General features: G+C 38.6%; 1 protein-coding gene across 5 annotated transcripts in view; it reads right to left on the bottom strand.

Annotated features, from left to right (window-relative positions):
- HYCC1 (hyccin PI4KA lipid kinase complex subunit 1) overlaps nucleotides 1-17381 on the bottom strand; it is a 52309-nt gene that overhangs the window by 24551 nt on the left and 10377 nt on the right. The window lies entirely within an intron of this gene.

The following is a 17381-nucleotide window of genomic DNA, read 5'->3' as shown; positions in this document are numbered from 1 at the left end:
GACTATATGTCGGGGGCTCCTTTTCAGGAGCTTAAATTCCCCGGCATTCAGGTGGTTTTAGAGTTCTGGCCCTCTGCAAAGCTCTGTGCCAAACGCAGGAAAAGACGGAGTCTTCAAGGTTACATGCTTCATTTATTAGTTCTTATCTTCCAATTTTCTCAGTGTCCAAAAGATGTTTGCCGCGGCTCAGACATCTGGTGACTCCCTGTCTCTGGGCTGTCCTTATCTTTTATACTAATTGCTACGTATTCTTTATTTACTATTTCTTACCAATGTCTATCACTATTACTAAAAAGGTCATCTTTACTCTGACCCAATCCTCACTAACTACTTTGTGCCAACGTCACTGCAGAAATGGAGTGAGGGAACAAGAAGGAAGAAGAAGGAGACAACGCCCTAAATTCTCCATCTTGCCCCATTCACTTCAATGCCAAGAATCCCAAACCCACTCTTTTTTCACCCTGTGATGTACTAAACTACTATTTTTCACACTCTTGTGGCCTGCAATGCTTCCTGCAGTGTAAGAAGCCTCTCCCATGGACTGAAATCAAAGCCAGTGTCTCTCTGAGCTCTGGGCTGGGGTCCCAGACCCCCCTGCCCAGGTCCCTGACCCTCCAGGGCAACCAAAGGAATGCCCTGGACTCCAACAACTATATACAGTATATTTTAAGAAGCCTAAAGGGAGAAGAACCAGATATGATAATAGCAAAAGCTCACTATAACCCTCCAAAGCAAGGGGAGTGGGGAAAGCCCAAACTTAAGTAAGGCCCTCCATAGTGACCAAGGTATTTCAATGCACAGACAAGGTTGTGAGGAAATTACTATTCAGATGTGAATGGCAAAAGGAATAAAACTGATCAGGCTGTCCAGCAATTTTATTTTCAGAATCATCTTAATATACAATAACAACATAAGGCAAGCAGACTTCTGTGCCCCTCTCTCCTCACTTGCATGATCATTAAATAAGAGACTGGGACAGGTGAAATCATGGGGAGCCAGCTGTGGCAATGTCCTCTCACAACCCTAGAAAGATATGCAAGTCTGCACAAAGCTAACACTGCCTTTGGAGGATGAAAAGACAACAGGGAAGGGCTAAGGAAGCTTAAGTATTTAATTTTTGGAGACCAGACCACTGCCTTGGCTGGATATGGACTCTTCAAGGATTGTGGGGGAGGAAAGCTGTCCTTCATTTGGGAGAGCAGGGACACGCGGAGCTCGGCCTCGCTGTGGACAATGAGACAGCTGGCAGCTTATGGGTCACAGATGAGAGGGCAGAACAACATGAGTACTGCTCATCACCTGAGCAAGACAAAACACAAGAAGCCCTCTCCATACAGAGAAGAAGCCTCGCACTACAGGCACCTGGTCCTCACACGGAGCACGAACTACCCTCTGGTCTCTTGGAGGGGAAACAGAAGGGGGACCAAGCGCATCGATTATCACTTCCTGAAGCAGGGGACTGAGGAGTCAAAGGCTAAACATCCTAACTACAAACATGGAAATCTGGCTAGTGACATCAAGGTCAGGACAGACACAGTTGAAACGACCATGACAAAGTAGATCACAGGATCCCAGCATGAAGGATCAAAGCAAGAAGGAGGATCAAGAATGTTCTAGAATGGTTCACGGTCTTCTGCAAAAAATAGCAGCAGCAGCAACAGGAAAACTAGGGCTCCATGACTGAATTAGCAGGGGATCTGCTGAGAGAAGATACAGAAAAGGCCAAGGTACTCACTTGTCACCTTTGCTTCTCTTATTAGCAGCAAGAACAGCCCCTGGGAACCCTGGACCTCAGAGCACAGAAAACTGCCTCAAGTGCCAGAGCGGCTGAGGAGTCTCCAGCCGTGGAGACACTGAAAACCCAGTTTGATAAGATCTTGAGCAGCTAGAAATCTGTTTCAATTTTCACTGCTTTGAGCAAAGGAGGTTGGACTTCATGATCACCAAAGATCCATTTAAACCTTATCAATTCTGTCATCCTGTATCTACAAAGAAATGGGAAGGACTGCCATGAAGAATATTAATTTAGCTAAATACCAAGTCTTTCTGATCAGCACTGACAATCTCTGAAGGTGTAACAATGAAAATACAGAGGAGCAGCCTCTGAATGCTCAGCATGTGTGCGAGACCCTGCTGTGAAGTGAGGCTTTTAAGGATAATACCATGTGCTAACAAACACAAAGACTAGTCCTACTACAATTATTGAAGCAGCCACCTCGCCAGTTCTTACAGAATCCCACAACCTACTAGCTCTACTTTCATTCCTATGAAGGTAGACAAAAGTTTTTGCAGCATCTTACGCTTCAGCACAGCTGACAATAGTAACCATTCCCTAGTGAGCCCCATTAAATAGCACAAATACCTGTTCTAATATTGACTGCTCAAAGCAAAAATGCCATTATGTAGAAGAGTCAAGAGGAGTCCTGGATACACCAAGTCCGTAGCTGATACCACATTTATCCAAGAGATTATTTTTTTCTCACCCTCTCTAGTGATCCATCATGCATTATTTTCAGATTAAAGGTTCCCAGAGAACAGTGGTTTCATTTGATCAGTAAAAACAGTAAGAGCATCCTTGGCTGGCATTATCCATTGGAACAACTCTTCAAGTTTTTATGACTAATTCTATGACTAAGTATTTAAAGATGACTCTTTTTTTTTTTTTTTTTTTTTGCTAAAGAATGAACTTTTGAAATGACATCTATAAAAAAGAAATAAGGCAAAGTTTTTGCTGATCAGATCTTTTGTATTTATTTTTAAAGTACCAGATGAATTCCACTGAGAGTTAAGGCAGTAGAAACAAGGAGATAGACTGTCCTTATATTACCTTGATGCTTTAAAAAGATCCATATACATCTTTTTAAACCACAGCAATATACACTTGAGTATCACAAATAAAACTCTAGAGTTTACAATTGTTTTCCACAAGATAAGGATTTTGTGTTCAATTGATGTCCCCCAGAAGGAAAAAAAAGCTTTAATTCCACATATCAGCTGTGTGTGGTCTATCTAAACAGGCAGGCAACCTACTGCTATACTGAGGATGGCCTCATTTCGTCCTAGTTAAATAACAGACCAAGCTGGACTGACACGACAATTTGAACAGTTGGAAAACCCGAGACTGTTACAAAAATAGAATTAACAAGTTTCAGTTAGAAACACAATTTTTTGCTGAAGCCCACAAGAAGTTTGAAAAAGTAACTCTGCAATGGGATTTTTAACACTAAATGCACCAAAATAAGGGTTAATTTATAGCATCTGTTAAGCTTTTACGAAGGAAAAAAAAAAAAATACCCAGAGGATTAAAAAAGCATGCCTTAATTACAGCTTTGTTTCAGCGGCTATAACTGCAAGATACAGGCCACTACAAGCATCAGCTGTCCCAGTCACTACAGAATTAAAGCAACATAAAGTGGATAAAATAAATACCTGCTACTTTGAGGATTTAAAAAAGAGAAAAAATATGTAAAAATGCATTGAGAATGTACTTTATAAATACCAAAACTGTAATGAAAATTCAAATAACAGAGAAAACACCACACATCATTTTTCCCAAAAAAATCTTGGTTTAAGGTACATCAGCACATAATTCTCTTTAAACAAATATTTTTTCTTGGTCTCTTCCTACAAAGTCCCTGCAAAGATTTCAAATGAGTGGAGCTTGAGAAATTCTTTAAAAACAACTTTTGTCACCACAAATCAAACAATACTTGGATTAAATGTGAAGAGCAGCTTCAAATGTCCCAATGCTCCTTGTTCATTTGGATGTCCTGATGAACATTTTTACAGGAAAGAGAAGTCTCAATTATTTAAATACCACAAAACTACTCGTGATGCAGCTCAGTAACAGCCAGGTGGTTCAGCACTGTTGATTTTTTTATTAGACACATATATATTCTTAGTTTATCTCACACACGAAGTAAAGCCACTTTAGGTGATACTCTTCCTTTGCAAGTCTTATCTTCATATTTGCCACATGAAAGCAGGCATAGCTTATGCACTCTAGCTACCATATGGCTAATTGTCTATAATTATATGGCTAATATAACCTGTATTCTTGTGCCTTGTGAGTTAAAAGCACTTTGGAGTATTTTCCACAAGACTCTCAACTTGGATTCGCACTAAAACATAGGATTTATAATAAAAAATAATTAACAAGTTCCCCGAGTCCTAAGCAGCCTCTGACAGCTGTTAATTGACCTTGCTCTATTCTAATACAATATAAGTCTCCCTCCTTTGGAGATACCAACTTCTGTTTTGTTTCAAGGTGAGTAGCACAACTTGAATAAGATATCAAGGATATTTATCTGACAAGTCTCATTTAGAAGAGACTTCTACAAAGGCCCTAAAAAGGTAATTCCCCCCGTCATCCCCTTTACAGCACAAATACATCAGGAACTTACTGAATTTCCTGTTTGTAATAGAGGAGGGAGAAAAAGTTACTAGGCACTGAATTGGGAGAGGGCCAGCCAAGACAAATTAAGACATTCTCTGGCAAACTTACTAAGGCATCCACCTACTTAAATGGCTTTGGATTTTCATAGCTGTCACACAAGACTTTGATATAATAATGTCAAATTATGTCTTTGGATGAAATCACAGACAACACATGCACAGGTTTCTCTTTAAAAAGAAATTATTACAATAGGTGGCTTTCTTGCTCTTCACAGCTACCCGGCATTCACAGAATTCATCCACAGAATGCATGTGTGTACATGAAATCTGGATTAAGTACAAGGAGGCTGGACTTGGATAAAGAATGAATGCTTGAGTTCTGCAGAATTGACCTTCTGAAACCACAGTATTAGATATTTGCTAGGGAAAGTCACAGAGCTGGAAAAAACAAAACCAGGACCAAAAACTGCTCAAATCTCATCCTCTGGGAATTGCTGGAAGAGGAGAGTAAGCATATACTGCATCTTTACCTAATCTGTAAAGTATCTGCTTGGAAGTCTGTATTATGTACTTAAAAAAAAAAAAATAGCTGAACAGAAACATGGAGCAGAAAGTTCAGCTCTTTATGAACCATTAGCCAAATCTGTCAACTCACCCCAGAATAGGAACAAAGTAAAGCTGTGAGCATTCCATTAGGATACATCAGACCCGTAAAAGATCAAGCCCCTAGTAAATGTTCATCTTCTGTTCTATAGTAATTTGCACACAGAAGTAGGGATGGGCCAATTAGGACTCAACATTTCTTCCCTTTTTAGGTGGAACAAGTAATATTAAAAACCTTTTAGTCAGCTCTACTTGATTCACCAAGTTCATTTGAAAGGATTACAGCCTACACTTAAAATTCACATTGCTGAACCCTTTTTTCCCCTCATCTCAGAGCCAAACAGGAATGAGCACTCAGGCAAGTGCATTCTTGATTCAATTGCCAAAGAAGAGAATGTATTTTCCTGATGTTAATGCACAACTCGTTTTAGCGATACAGTTATCTGTTCATTTTCTATACAATTTTAAATATGGTCAAGCTGTTCTGTTCAGATACTTGTAGGAGCAATAATGGGCAGCAAAACACTTGAGTCTCTTGAGGAAAGAAACAGATGCTACTGTGGACACCAAAAGCCACTCTGACAGGTTTCAGAAACCACAAAGGTCAGGTCTGACTTCTTGATATTTTTCAAACTTCCACAAAGAAACAAACACCCCATTGTGCTAAGCCTGAAACAGTCACATGCTCTACTCAAATATACAACTGCAAACAGTGCTCAAAGACTCGGTATCAAATATTCTCTGATAATTGCTATCTTCAGCTTAAAACAGGACAGCTGTAGTGCACCAAGCATCACTGACTTAGGCTCAAGCAAATTCCTATAAGAGATGGTTAGCATCTTCTAACAGGAGAAATAACAAGTTCTAGGTGACACTAGAGGTGACAGGCTCAAAATAAAGAGGAATTACCAAAAACAATGTAAGAAGGGAGTATGCACACCAGGTACATGAACTTTACATAAATGCACAGGAAAAAAAACCCACCTGGGCACCGAAAAATCTACCCAGAGCCACTAAATATATAAGCACTTCTAATTCAGAAAGCTGAAGTCAAAGGTTGCTCCCTCAGCACAGTCTTCCAGTTTTCTCTCAGTTCCTTTTCTCTATTAACAGCCACTGCTGGACAGTAAGGTTTCAAAAATTCTCCTCTGGTTCACCATGGTCATTCTGCAGTCTTCTGCACAATACAGCAGTGAACACACAAAGAAAACTGTTCTGAACATTTGTTTCCACTGGTTTGTAAAGATTACTGAACCTTAGGAAGTGAAACTGCAGTCAATGTTAATTTCATCTTGCCAAGGGCATTATTCAGTTTTGCTTCCCATTTTCCCCTCCCCTCTGTCAGTGACAGAAGCAACCTTTGATAGAAGCTCTTATCTAGAGCTTACACTTCATACCACAATGTGGAACATCAGCCTTAAAGACTCAGGAGTCAATGGACTCTTCCATTATATGGATTTAAATAACATTTACAGATCCTGTGCACATATGCTTCTTGAACAATTTACACTGAGACATAACAAAGTGATAGACATTTACCCACCAAATGGAAAAGTCTCCTGAATTATATCCATTACAGTTAAAAAAAAAACAACACAACAAAACAATAGATCTATTAATATTCAGCCACAGATGACGGACCTCAATTCAGTTCTGATGTCAGCAATTAAGGAAAAAATAGTCTACAGAAAGCAACCATACATCAACTAGATCATACAGAAACTGTCTTAAATGCAATTGTTTCCTGTGCAGAGTATCCAGCACCACAGAATACTGTGTGGAAATTTCTGGGCTGTAAAGCATCAAATACTTGATGTATCAAACTATAACTCATTCTTCTAGAAATTTTCAATTCTGTCAAGGGGGAGGGGGGGGAAATAAAAAACCCAAACCACCTACGGTTGAGATCATGAAACCACAAGGCTATTTACATTGCTGCTAAATAGTCACATGGGCACACATGACCCAAACATTCATGAGGAATGCTTTCTAAAACGTCTCAAGCAGAAGGTAAGACTCCTAATAGCATAGGCTTTTGAGGATTTGAATCCTGATCTTTGACTCCGGGCAAATTTATTTGCTCAGTTTCAGATTAGCAATCAATTACAAACCACATTTGTACTCAACTAACCTTGTAATCACCCTTTACTTTTATTACCAAGAGGAAATGTCTCCCAAGACAACCAAATGACTCATGCCAGTCAAGCAAGTCACCAGGAAGAGATACGAGACTACAATCACTGATATATTCACTTGATTTTATACAAGCCACAGTAAATCAGATCTATATTGTTTAAGCAGGACAAAAGCAGCCCTAACAGTACAGTGCCAAAATGAAGTAAGAGGAAATAACTTCCACAGCTGGAATTTTATTTTTAAATCATCCTCTACTACTTCTTCCTTGCTACCTTTTTTAATCCTGCTTTACTATTTCTTCCCTGTTGCCTACTGCACAAATGCACACTCTAAGTACATCTGCCATATTGATAACCATAGTCAGTCAAAACTGACTACCTCTAAGTCAACTTATTCCAGTTACACCCCAACCTCTGGCATGCAGAATCCCTATTCTTTCAAGCTATTTCATCTGGAGTATATCCTCAAATGTTAACTTTTCTATCATCTGTAATTCATCATAGTTTCATTATAGGGAAATAAAGTAAGAATTATTACTTTCAAAGCAGTTTTTTTAGCAGCTAAAATATACTTGCTTCTTTTTATTTCATGCAAACATTACTGTTTACACCTTAGTGACTCTTTAAGAAAGAACAGACATATAAACAGCTTAATCTTAGACAGAATGAAACACGTAATTGAAAAATCTTGTCTTAATCGAAGTCCTTATGTTTTCTGGACTAATATAGTTAACTGTTCAACACATACAAAGAAAAATCAAGATAACTATATGCATCATACAGAAATAGAATTTAAATTAAGCAACATTAAAATGAGTACAAGCGCAAGCTTAACCAAATGAATTAACTAGAAAGTTTTAGAAATCTTGTCTATTTTCTATGTAAGAAGACTTCTGTAACTCGTGTTGAGAACATCAGTAAACTGGCAGTTCCACAGTACATGACAGTGCTTTTATCACTTCTGTAAGGGAAAGCAGTGCTGCACAAGTTCACCACTTACAAGAAATATTCTGTACAGAACCCCAAACTAACTTATTTTTATTTTATACCTTAGCTCCCTAAGCCCAAACTACACTACACCCCTATGAAGTCAGGAAGCTTTCTCAAAACCCAAAGGCAAATTTAAAACAGTGAAGTACAAAAAAGCACAGAGAGAATAACTGTGTTGCAGCTTTAATTTCACTATTTCACATAAGTCTTGAACCAAGCAATGGTCTTTTCAAAAGCATGGAGCATTATTTTGGTAGCAAAGCTGGGACATGGGTTCCTTGCCTCCTCAACCTTCAATGCTACCACAGTATTACCTTTACAGGCGGTTATTATTCACTTAATCTGTTTGTGAAGTCTATTTGCTGCAAGCTGATTTTAAAGACCAAGTTTTGTTTTCTAAGTGAAAATTGCAAGTGGTCTCATGTTAGAGTTTGTTCAGAACATTCAGTCATATGAAAAGAAAGGTGCTGGGTAATTCAGCCACTGAGAGACTCTCAGCCTAAAGCAGGCAGAGGCAGACGCTGCACAATAGCTTGAGTAAGAATAAAAAACATGTGGAGAACTGAGCAGAAGCTGAACTTCATCTCTGAGCATTGACTGTAAAAGACACAATTTTAACACCTTCTACCATTACAGCATGTAGTTTCAGCTAGTACAAGTCCAGAAGCATTCATCTGGCAAGTAGTTTAGCAGTGACCTATTAGAAGGAAAATGACGCAGTTCACAAAGCAGGACAGGAGTTGGAGAGACTCTTCACCTATTTTTTTAGCACCAACATTAAGAATGCAAGACTTTTGACCAAAACTTTCCAACTCTGCTGGCTGAGAATGAGATTTTAGGAGACTGCCTATTTCCAAACCTGCTCTAGGTATCTGCACCTCATTCAATTTGGGAAGCAGAGATGTCTACCTGCAAGCCAGACACTAACTTTAGAAGATACCATACAAGGAAGAAATTTTGTAGCAGCTCACAGGATTCACTTGAACTGAATCTTCCTTCTGCTTTCATAAAATCTGAAGAGCTCCACAAACTGAGAACTGGGCTGAAAAAGTCACAGGTGCTTAAAAAGTGACCTATGTCAGATTCAAGCCAGGACAGGGCTAATTTTTGCAGTAGCTAGGAAGGGCATAGCCAGGATCCAGATGCTATTCGATATCATCATCACTGCCAGGGGAAGCACTTGGGGGTAGCCAGTTCTGCAGGGCGAGCAATCATGTGTGAATCATTTGCCTATTTTGTACACTTTGTTACTGACAGTGTAGCTGTTACTGTTTACTTTCTTATTCCACTTCTGTTTCCAGTAAATTGTTCTTATCTCAACCTGTAATCTTTACTTTTTGTGCCCTTAGGTCTCCTCTCCATCCCTACGAAGCGGAGGGGGAAAGGGACACAGAGAGGAGTTGCGGTTTGGAAGGTTCTAGTGGGAACATTAAATTGGGGAATACCATTCCTATGCCAGGACAGCCTTATCTGGTAAAGCACAGGCCCCTCTTTCAGGCCAAACCCATTCCAGGGCACCCAGCCCTTCACAAAGAAAAGGGAACTCTCCCTGGGGCTCCCATTGGCTTCTCCAGAAAGATTGTATCACCACACTACTCAGGGAAGATCTACAATATAGCATAATATCAGACATGATCAAATACAACTTCAATGGAAAGGTTTGATTTTGACTCGAGAAATTTTATTTGAATTAAGTGCTATAATACATCCCATCACCCTAACCCTACCAATGCAGCAGCATCAGCATTCCTGATACCTTTCTATCCGCAAAACATTACCTCTAGTACACCGTTCTACCATCTCCTCAAAGATCATGAAAGAAAAGCAGGATCCTTGCTATCAGGAATACACCTCAGATTTTATGGCAAAAACAGGTTTATGATGGTCTATTGGCAGGTGCTTTAGTAGCTCAATTTCACAGGGAGGAAAAAAAAAAAAAAAACAACCAACAAACAAACATTAAAAAACCCCCACTATACAAAGGTGCGTTTTCCAGAAGAGGAGTGCATCAATACTGCAAATAACCCTAAGACCTAGTTTTAGTGGTCAATCCCTGCTCCCTGTTAAATTACAGAATTAAAATTATCCATCAATATATGCATGCAATGCATGTATTTAGTTGTGTTGAACAGTTTCAGGAGAAACATGCTTTATCTCTTCATGGCAGTTCTCTTATTCTTCCTCATCCCTCCACTTTCCCCCACCCACACAACAGCCCATCCACATATACTCACAAGATTAGACACAGTCATCTGAAAAACATTTCAGAGCAACTAAGAACAATTTTGTGGGTTTTTACATACTTTACAAGCTACAGAAAAGCATGACTTCTCAACTAAAATTTTTAAGAGCAGGACCCACGCTTCTTTCTCATTCAGAAGATACATCCAATACATTAAACACTCTATTGTCACATGTAAACACTGTAGTACAGACAAAATATATGCAATTCGAAGCCTCAAGAGAATTTGCTACCATGTATGTCTGGCTCTGCATTGTAATTTTTTAAAAAAAAGTCAAATCCCAAAAGCATGATAGTGTCAAAGCAGAAAAGGATTATAATTGTCTGATGTTAAGAGACGTATTAATTTAGATTGAATTCATATTAGATGAAAAAGCTTTTTATATTAAAAGTTCCCATTTCATGAAAGCATCTATGGGTCAGAATATTAATTACTCCATGAAATAGAAAGCTAATAAAACTCAAATTATACAGGTTCTGGAAGGACTCTTTATTTGAGTTCAGATTTCCAGGGTAATGGTATTACCAAGTAATCTGCCATTATTCCAAAGTCACAACAACAGAAAGTTTCTAAGGAATTTATATTGTTATCACTAGAGTTATCACTGCAGAAAACAGTTTAAGATTAAAAATAACAGAGTGTACATTAATTTTCTTTTTCTGTTTTTTTTGCATTCTCACTAAATCACACAAAGTCTTCTGCTCAAGACAAGCCTGTTTTTTAAGAGCATTCTTACATATCCTACATACCTAGTAGTTCTAGAAGAAAAAAGCGGTGCTTCTATAATCAGTCATCAATTCAGAGGCCTGGCTTACAGCACAGATTTGATGATTTAGAGCTAGGCAAATATTTCTGTAGCCTAAACTACAAAGTGGTTAAATTTATTTCTATAATAATCTCAAGTCTGTGAACTTGGGAACTTGATTTGGTGCACTGTGCTTACAAAACAGCAACTGAGAAATCACTTGAATGGCAGACACAGTTGTGACAATACATGGAAATTGCTCATTGATTGCACATGTATTTGGGGGCAGTGGACTGGATGAACCAGAGCCAGGGACATCGATACAGCCTAACAACCCTTGGACACAACATGTTCTGCCCGTAAAAACTGTCATAAGCATATGAAAGAAGTGTTGCAATGAACCAAGAGCAAAGCAACCTCCATCACATTGGAAGAAAAAACCAAATATAATCGAAGTGAATGGCCACTTTTCAAACAATATGACATTTGAGGGGTAGGGGTTAATTGCACAAAACAAAAGGATCATACATCAATCATTTAACATCAGTAGACACATTTAAGGAACTTCTTCAAGGGTAAGTATGGCATCACTTGGTTCCTGTTTCATCACTCAGTTAACTTCCTATTCTCACTTTTGTCAGTTCCTCTATTTACCGTACAAGCAGGACCTTCACCTAGGTGCTCCTTCTTCCCTTGGCATCAAATGTATCCACATCCTACTCCACCTACTGAATTTATACAGGACTTTTATTCTACCACACCAAGAAGCAGCTGTAAATGCTTAAGGCAGTCCCTGCCACTGTTTCACAGACTGGAGCGGCTTTGTGAGCACAGGCGAACTAGCATCCACTTCTTTACTCAAACAGGACAAAACCTCTACGCCACTTTTGAATACCACTAAAACAGGAATGAACCAAAGATTTCCATTACTTCCTTAAGGAACGAATGAATGTGTGTATTATGTATGCAAGGGAACGGCACGGTTTAGAGATCTCCTCTGATTATGTTGTTTTGGGTGGAAAATCATTATAATTTTTCCCTGTGCAGCTACAGTTTGCCAGTAACAGTCTGGGATAAAATATCACTGAACAAATAACCACTCCATTCTAGTGAAAACCCTTGGTAACTAATGCAAATGCATATGCTTCAGATATTCTGAAATTTTAGCATAAGAACAGAGAGAATTGTATCGAAAATACATACACCAAACTAAAGTAAGGCAGCAAAAGAATTAAAAGTAGCAGAGACTGCAAATTTACTCAGCCAATGCCCAGCATGATGCAGAACTGCAGGAAGAGTAGTTCCGCTGTATTTGCACACATTACTGAAAATTCAACAAAACTTCAAACAATTCCAGCTAAGACAACAGAATCCCGTTATTTCAAGCTGTATCACTACAAACTAAGCAAAACAGATGTTTCCTTTGCTGTGTTTCACAGAGTAACAGAACAAATTTGATTGTCTGAAGTGTCTCATCACAACACAACTCTTGCGAAAATACCTCTCATTGACAGTACTGACACAATGCTGCTGAGGAAACAGGGGGCAGGGGGAAAGAAACTCAATTTTTTTTCCTCAGCTTTACAATTAAATATAAACCACATTCTCTTAAGACAGGCAGAATTTTGTAAGTATTATACCAGCACTCACAAAGCTACAGATGCGCGTGTAAGCAGATGCGCAGAATTACTGTCAAAAGCCTCTCACCTGCTCCTCTGGCTGCTGCACTGGGAATTTAGCTCAAAGCAGGGAAAAAAAAATGCAGGAGCCTATTAGTCTTTCTACACCTGACAAACGAAGTCAATATAATTAGGAACGTAAGAGATGTGAGCAGAAAGACTGCAGCTTATTCAGCCTAAAAGCTGTAACTGAGTAAAGACAGTAGCACGTCTGCAATGTGAAGCAGGCAGGTATTTTGGCACAGCCTAAAGGAATTCAATATGAAATATATTCTTTTAACTGAGTATATAGTAATTGGTTTAATCAGATGTGCTATTAACCACAAACCATAGGATAATACTCAGCATTTCACTAGCAAATCGAGTCTAAATTGACTGTAAGGAACATAAAATTGTTGCTTTAGCACAAAGTACTAAGAGCAAAGGAACTCCCCAATACTGCTCCTTCCCCCACTTTGATCACTCTTTTCTCCCCTTCACCAGCCTAACACCAAATATATGATGCTGCAGTCTACCTACTTCAAATCTGGAAGAAACAAAATTTCCTTCAGGCAGCAAATACTGCAAAGGACTATATATTTTATACTTGAATATGCTTTAGTCTACTTCCTCAGGTAGAGATGTGACTGTAGCATATCTGACATGTTTTACACAGTACACTGAAAAAATATTCACAGTATCCTAACTGACAGAGAAGGTGGCTGGTGTTAAAAACCTGCCAAATGCAATTTTTTAAAAATTTATTAGGTCAACCTAATGTTTTATTAGGTCAACCTAATGTTTTTACACATATTCCAGTTATCTCCTATAATACAGCAAACAGTATTAAAGGATTGAAAAGAATTAAGAATAGAAAATGACTGTTTTTACTGATGAGAACAGGATTCAAATGCTTGAAAACAAATCACAATGACATAGTACAGCCTTGTCCATTAACCAGACACTCAGCGAGACCTTATATTGTCCAGCACTCGCTCCTGTACAATACTCAGACTACTAGACAGCTTAATGGTTGAGTATTAGATATAATTCCCCACCATATACTTAACGTGTAATGGGAATTCTCCCCTCTTTGTGGGGAAAAAAAAAAAAAAAACCACCCTGCAATAAAATGTAGCAAAAGTAGTGAATCATGGTGTTTAGTATTAGCAAAATATCAAAATATTAAAGTTGTATGCACTGTTCATCAGTTGAAATTAATGCCTTGGTGAAGCATAAATATTTATCCAGTGCAAACAGCAGGAAACCTTAGGAGACATCATGGCTTTAAGCATCAAAGTGTGTTAATTAGTACCCGGTGCAGCTTCAGAGCATGCTATGCTATTTTTAAGTAAAGGTTAACTTCCAAATAGAGGAAAGTAACAAGGTAAAGGAAAGAGGTAAGATAGCCTAAGAAAGGTGTCTTTAATACCTATCCAAAGTGCCCCAAATATACTTTTTTGTCACAAAGTTTAGAATGAGAGCTCTTGTGCCAATCATGGAATGGACAGAATACAGATACTTAGGAGCTTTTGCATCAGCAATAAGCATGTTTTACTAGTATTACTTTCACCTAAATTTCTTCACTATGTTTTAGTTGCTAACGCAGCATTTCATATCATCAGAGGTTAGAGATGGAAAAACAAAAACATACATCTGTTTTGAAGACATAATCCATTTCCAAGTCTTCGTCTCAACAATCAGATGACTCTTCAGCATTGCTGGTCATTTATAAAGTAAGAAATGTTTCATGCACACCCTCACTTTCCATGGCATTGTCCATATACAAGAGTGATGATCATTAAATATCTGTCCAAACTCCATGTCCTTTATTGATTCCAGTTCTAATATATAATGCTACCAATTTTATTGAACTCATCTGTTTTACATTCGTACACCATTTAGAAGTTACACTGAAGCCTTATAAACAGAGCCCTTAATTCATCACACGAACTACACCAACATCCTCCTCTTTCTGGTTCTACAAAACAAAACAGGGTCACATTCAGACAATTTCAGGACTCACTTGGCTGTAAGTTATACTGCTTTCATTTACTGTCTTTCCAGTTGTTAGCAAAGCATGTAAGTTCATGTCAGGATGTGACTAAAGAAATTGCCATAAATAACAGCTGCCCTGACAGACTCAGCCAAGATGCTATTTTTATTCTGCTCCTCTTGAACGTGGTCCTGATTAGGGCAAAGGCTTCAAAACAGTTTCACCACAAGTACAACAAAACACTTCATATCCAGCACTAATTTAGAAAAGCTATAAACTGAAAACTATAACAGTTGTTAGATCTTTCAGATGTTGGTTTTGGTGTTGTTTGTTTGTTTTGGTTTTTTTTTTTTTAATCTAATCCAAAAGTATTTCAGTTTTCATGCTAGCAAAGTTCCAACACAAATTCTGACAGAAACCTGATTTACAGAAAAAAACAAATGCAGGAGCATTTCACCTGTCAGCCTTGTGCACAACTTTTTAAATTTTAAATTTTTCAAATAACGTTAAATATTTCAAGTATCAGTTGTTTATAGAGAAAATCTCAAGTTCATGCAGAAGTGCTTCATCTAGAAAGTGTGTGCATACACTTATACATTACCGATCAGAGGAAAGAGTCTGGCCATTTCAAGAATAAACATTTTAATGGCACGCAGAGATTGAGCAGCAGCTTTAAACACAGCCTAGTAGCAATATGCAGTTGCTGCACATTAAACACATTTTCATACTTTAGTACTCCTTGTCTTCAACAACACTAAGGACAGATTTCTGTCCTTATCCTGACACCTTGTTGCCTTCCAAGATTATCTCATGAAGCATTTCGAATAAACTAATACAATTTAAGTTTCTAAATAACTGATGCTAATAAAAAATGCTTTAATTCCAACACATCCTCCACTTCCAAATGTGCATTTCATATATCACTGTTTCAATTCTATCACCTGAGGATAGCAAATGCCAAAAGAGCTATTCTTCCTGGGACAGAAAGAAAACTTAGATTTAAAGAAAAGATTTCATGCTTAAAATTCTAATTTAAGTGGTCTTTTTTTTATATATGCTTGTGTAATTACACAGGACAGCATTAACAAAACAAAAGGTGTAATTCTCCCAAGCAGGGAAACGATAAGAGTCCAGTAAATCAACAAACTCTTACAAGTACATCCTACCAAGTTACAAACCAACACACTGAAAGACGCTGCATATAAACTGCAGGTTTTAAGCATGCTGTATTTCCATAATCCCATGGAAGTCTCGGAGATTAGACAGAGTCACTCCAGTCAAACTATTTAACCTCAGAAAATAATTACAGATGGGCAGTCTTCATTTTTTCTGAAGTGTACGAGATTCGGACTCTAGTTTCCCTCCAAAGAAAAGAGAGTATGCAGGCAGGGAAGGTCACACTGTCAGGCTTCTGATTTCCCATACAGCAAGATCAGATCCCCTGCTTAAATTTCATGCACATTGCTCTTGGAAGACTGACTGCTTGGTAACACTGGACAAAACGCACGCGAGCGCAGTGATTCACAGGTGTAGCTTCCAATTCTGCTAAAAAAACTACCCACACAGTCCTGTGGGAGACCTAAAGATAAACTTTGAACCCAATGTCCCACTTGGGAGAGAGGAAGCATGCCAGGTTATGCAGAGAGCGCATTTGTCAAAGGGAAGGGCCGGGGATGAAACCTGACCTGGCAATTCACCTAACGGATTTAAGTCTAAGCTCTTGCCGACTGAGGCTTTGTATGTTTGCTGAGTGCAAAGGTGATCTTTTTTAAAAGCCTAAGAGCTACTACATTTTAATATTCTCATCAACACAAACATCTGTGCCTCTTGAAGGTTCCATCTGAAAGCCTCAAATACTCCACAAGCTCTTAGTCTCAAAGGGAAGCCTGGGAACTGTGATTTTTCTCTAAGAAATCATTTTGCAAACTATGCATTCTCCATACAACCTGAAAAACACAGCGTCACGTCAGACCATTTATTTTCTAATTAAAATAACCAGGTATTAGCCAACATATCATAACTAATAATTTAAACCTCTAGAATGAACAAGGTGATTTTCACATTGCATGCATTGAAGTCAGTGACAAGTAAAGAAGGCAACCTAATATGTACCTTAAGGCAGGCTTTAATGAAAATCAACTTCCTGACATGAGCATGGGAAAGGTTCCACACTGGGTTTTAGAGGAATGTATACGGTGAATGAGACATCAACTCAGTGACTTACTACTAGGTTTGACCCAGTCACATGCATCAGCAAATGGGCTCATCTCCCAGCTTAGAGCCGGCCCCACTGTGCTAAGTAAAACACCGATGACACACACCACTCGTAGTGCCCAGCCTTACAATATCTCACGCACATGCTTGTGATACAAGTCCTCGTAAAATTAGAATCCAAGTGACTTAACTACCTAGCTATGCCTGGGAACATGTCTCCCATGGACTCTCTCAAGTGAAAGCAAACCCACCCATCTAGGATACTGCAGCAGAATTTCAACGTGACTCTGCCCCTGACAGCCTTTTTCCTTGGAAGAAGCTTTCTGATTAAATGCAACACGTCCCTTTAAAACAGCTCACCACTGCAAGGAAGTGAATTGTTACAGTTAATAAATTATGCCA

The sequence above is a fragment of the Hirundo rustica genome, chromosome 1, assembly GCF_015227805.2.
Source record: "Hirundo rustica isolate bHirRus1 chromosome 1, bHirRus1.pri.v3, whole genome shotgun sequence".
Taxonomy (NCBI): domain Eukaryota; kingdom Metazoa; phylum Chordata; class Aves; order Passeriformes; family Hirundinidae; genus Hirundo; species Hirundo rustica.
Note: the sequence above shows the minus strand (reverse complement) of the source record. Positions and strands in the feature narration are given on the sequence as shown.